At 30.4% G+C, this 4,370-nt stretch overlaps 1 pseudogene; it reads right to left on the reverse strand.

The window, feature by feature from the left end:
• Nucleotides 1–1,415: 1,415 nt before the first annotated feature.
• Nucleotides 1,416–3,366, reverse strand: LOC105135895 (tetrahydrocannabinolic acid synthase-like; annotated as a pseudogene).
• Between the last annotated feature and the right edge of the window lie 1,004 nt (nucleotides 3,367–4,370).

The raw sequence follows: 4,370 nt of genomic DNA on the forward strand, positions 1-4,370 counted from the left end.
AAGTCTATGACCCTAGCCAACATAGAAAATATCAAATTCACTAAAAATAATAATTTTATAATATAAACTTAGATGTGATTAGAACTTGAGAGCAATTTGAGGTTGCTTGCAAATATTTAGATTAATAATCATTTCTTAGAAATAAAAATAAAACTAAAACAGAAAATAATTTTATAACATAAACATAGACGTGATTATAACTTTAGAGCAATTTGAGGTTGCTCGCAAATATTCAGATTAATAATTATTTTTAAAAAATAAAAATAAAATTTTTAATCACATACTTGTATGTAGATTGAGAAATATAATATTTTTTTAATGGTTTCTCCAAGATTCATAGCTTCTAAATGAATCCTGACATCAATAATTCATGACAAAAAGTGATTCCCCGATATATCAGGAGCATTAAATTCAAGTTTCATCAGATTTAATATTATCTATAAAAAAAATTATGAATATAAAAGAAAACAAATCTTTTAAGACTGCTATTTAGTTCTTTAGAAATACTAATTTTTTAAAAACTAGTATTTCTAAAGAACTAAATAACAGTCTTAATTTATTAATTCTTCAGAAAAAATAAAAAAAATTATGAATATAAAAGAAAAAAAATGTTTTATAGTTCTTTAGAAATACTAGTTCTTTAAAAACTATTATTTCTAAAGAACTAAATAACGATCTTAATTTATTAATTCTTCAGAAAAAAACTTACAATATTAGTTCTTTAAGAGCTTTAAATTTTGATAATAATAAAAAAAATATCAAAATAAGTTACAAAGCCAAATATATTCCATAAAGTACGAATAATAATAAAAAAAATAAACAAATATTGAAATTGATACAAGACATGTAACATAGGAATTCATGTGTGCCGAGATTTTAATATAAATTAAGTAGAGCAATCATGTTAATAATGTGTTAAAAAATAAAGAACAAGTTAAAATATACATATTCATAATAAAACTTTAAAGAGAAGTTCATACCTTTTTCTTGTATATTTTTCTCAATAATTAGAATAAAAGATAAATAGTTTATTTATAGGAGAAGAAAACTGAGAACATCAAAAAACATTACGAAACCCAAGTGTCATGAAAAACTAAAAGATAACTCTGAGTGATAGCTCAACTGGTTAGATCTTGAGTTTTTTCCTTAATGGTTACGAATTTGAGTTCACTCATGGCCACTAGAAGCTTACATGATTATTAATTTCAGGGCTTGTAGGATTAATAGGCACGTATAAGCTAACTCAAACATTCATATTAATAATTAAAAAAAAACCCTAAAAGATTAAATTCAATAGTTATAAAGTCTAAAATATTATAATATGTATTTAATATATATAATTATAGATTTTATAACAAAAGGGTTCTCCTATGAAAAATATTGTCCTATTAATAATAAAATCAATGAAAATTGTATGTCATATTGTAGAGGTCAAAGTATATTTTTTATTCATAGAAATAAAATAAAAGGCACTATGTGTTGTGATGACTGAAAATCGTCATCTCAATAATTTATTACAAAACCTAATTCGATAGAAGTGACAATAAAATATTGAAGTTTGCAAACAAGGCAGGAAAGCGTAGTCCCACCTATTATTTGCAACCTCTACAGGCTGGCCTCCTCCAAATGAACTAAATCCAAGGAGGCATGATCTATTGGATAATTCCTCTTCACTTTCTTTTCCTCATAGAAATTGGAAGAGGCGGAATGCTCTGTTCATGCCTGAAGAAGTTGCCAGCATCAACTTTCGTCTTCACTTTTACCAATCTCTTGAAGTTACCCTTGAAGTACTTAAAACCCCAAACACTTGCTTCCTTAAAGCTTGTGTTAGTATTCTTGTTCATGCCCAAGTCAAGGTCCCTGTAATTGAGGTATGCTTCCCTTGGATACATGGAAACATAAGGTGTCATGTATTTGTAAACCTTCCTAATCCAATCAATATGCTTTGCATTCTCTGAAGGATCTTCCCAGGTCGTCATGTAGCTGATAAAGAACATGTTACCTTTTCTGTGCGGGAAAGGAATCTCAGATTCCGGGATTTTGTTCATCATTCCACCGTAGGGAATAAATGCTACAGAAGGGTTATCTTCTTCATACATCATTTCCCATAAACCTTCAAGTGCTGATTCATGTATTGGTTTTTTAGCAAAGTCGGACTTGCCTTTGAAGGTGCCCTTGAATAAATTCTGTCGCTGAAGCAAGATTTCAGGAGTTGAATTGTTGGGGAAGAAGCCCATATATAGCACAGAATTGATCCAGTTTGTTTCGATACAATCCTGTTTCGTCAAACCGAGTTCAGGGAAGCTTTCTTGCATGACTTGGAGGAGTCTCTTTGCATCACCAAGAAACAATCCATTATAGGAAGTTGATATTGTTTTCTTACCTTCTTCACTAGCATTTACCAACTGTGTACTGACTCTGAAAAAGAGATTCTCGTCGAGTTTATCAGAAGCTTGCAGGAATCTATAGAGGATCTTAGTAGCGCCTTGTTCCAAGGTCCTAGCGACCCTGAAAATTGTCACAATTGGAGGTACTGGAACCAGTTTTACTTTCCAGGAAGTAATGATTCCGAAGCTACCTCCTCCACCTCCTCTAATTGCCCAGAATAGATCTTCTCCCATGGCTTTTCGGTCAAGAACTCTTCCATAAGCATCAATAATACGAGCATCGATGACATTGTCTGCAGCAAGGCCATATTTTCTGAACATGGTACCGTATGCACCTCCTGTGATGTGCCCACCAATACCTAAACTGGTACAAACACCAGCTGGGTAGCCATGAATCTTGCTCTTCTCTGATATTCTATAGTACAGTTCGCCAGTTGTGGAGCCATCCTTTTACACCTTAGTAAAAAATTATAGGCACCAAATTAGTGTTACTTATCCTACCCCTTGTCTTTTGCATGGATGCTTGCCTATAAATAGGCAATGCATCCAAGCATTATATACACACCACAAGAGAGAAACTTGACTACGGACTCGAAGGTGAATTCCAAGTTGTTTTGAGCAAACAACAACAGCTTGGATGTGGGATTCGTACAACGGTGTGAAAATGAACTCAGGTTTCGGTACTGTAGGATGTGAGAACCGGAGGTTTTGAACAGATGACTCTAAAACACTAGTGAATGAAGAGTTGTTAGGGGTGTACAAGATAGTGGAGAAAGGATAGGAGGATTCAGAGTTCTTGGAGAGACATTGTAAAAGGCTATCCTTAATTGAGAGTGAATCTATGGATGAAGGAGATAGAACTAGCAGGAATACAAATACTGACAGAAAGGAAGAACCTGAAGAAACCATTTCTCCTTGTGTTTCAAGAAATGATGTCCTTACGGTTCTTGTAGAGAGCTGTGATCTTAGGGTGAGTTTATAGTAAACTTAGCATGAAAGACAAGCACAAAAAAAAAAAAAGAGGATAAGTCAAATGACACAACAGCTTGGTTTAATTGGTAAATGTTTGAATTTAAGCTTCTAGAATCCGGGAATCAAAGTTGAATGGTAAAATGAATTTTTTTATTATTATACTTTCAACAAATACAAGTCTTCTCTGCGTAGTACCTTTGACAACGACAACTAGCAATTTCGTTAAAATTGAGTTATGGTAAATCATAATCATAATGTGATCTGTATCGGATAACAACATAATCTTAATTCGGTCAATTTAATTCATATGATTAAAAAATTAATGTCTTTTTTCAAGTATAAAAGTGTTAAAATAATAAATAACCCGGTAAGATCGGGGTCGAATTACATGGATAATCGTTGCTGAGCAGAAGCTGTGATGCTGCTAGAGCTGAAAGGTGCAGAGAAGATGAGAGACGCTGGTAAATCAACCACCACCACCCGCAACCGCTGTCTCTCAATTTATATATAAATAAATTATTAAATTTATGTTATTAAATATAGAAAAAAGTAAAATATATATATATATATATTAAGATTATAAATTTTATATTTTGTAAGTTTGTTTTTATAATATATCATATATTTTATCTCTTCTAAATGTTTTAAAGCCATTACTAATAGTTTCTCCCACTAACAAAAAAAATAATTTAACATGACCAAAACATAATTTTTAATTTTTATATATTTTTATTTTTTTTGAAATACAATATCAATGTTGACTAACAAAAAAATTAATAATTTCAAAAATAACATATTAAAAATCAAATACATTAAAAATAAATTTAAAATTTAAATCCTTTTTGAACTACAATGAAAATATTGAAAATAATACAAATTCATCAAGAACATTGTTTTTTATTTTTTTATATGTTAAAAATATTTTTTTAAAAGATATGAAATAAAATATTAGATTATAACATATATGTTTTACTGTTCATAAATCAATTTGCTATACAATTCACATAATCT

Source organism: Populus euphratica, unplaced genomic scaffold, assembly GCF_000495115.2.
Source record: "Populus euphratica unplaced genomic scaffold, PopEup_1.0 scaffold155.1, whole genome shotgun sequence".
NCBI lineage: Eukaryota > Viridiplantae > Streptophyta > Magnoliopsida > Malpighiales > Salicaceae > Populus > Populus euphratica.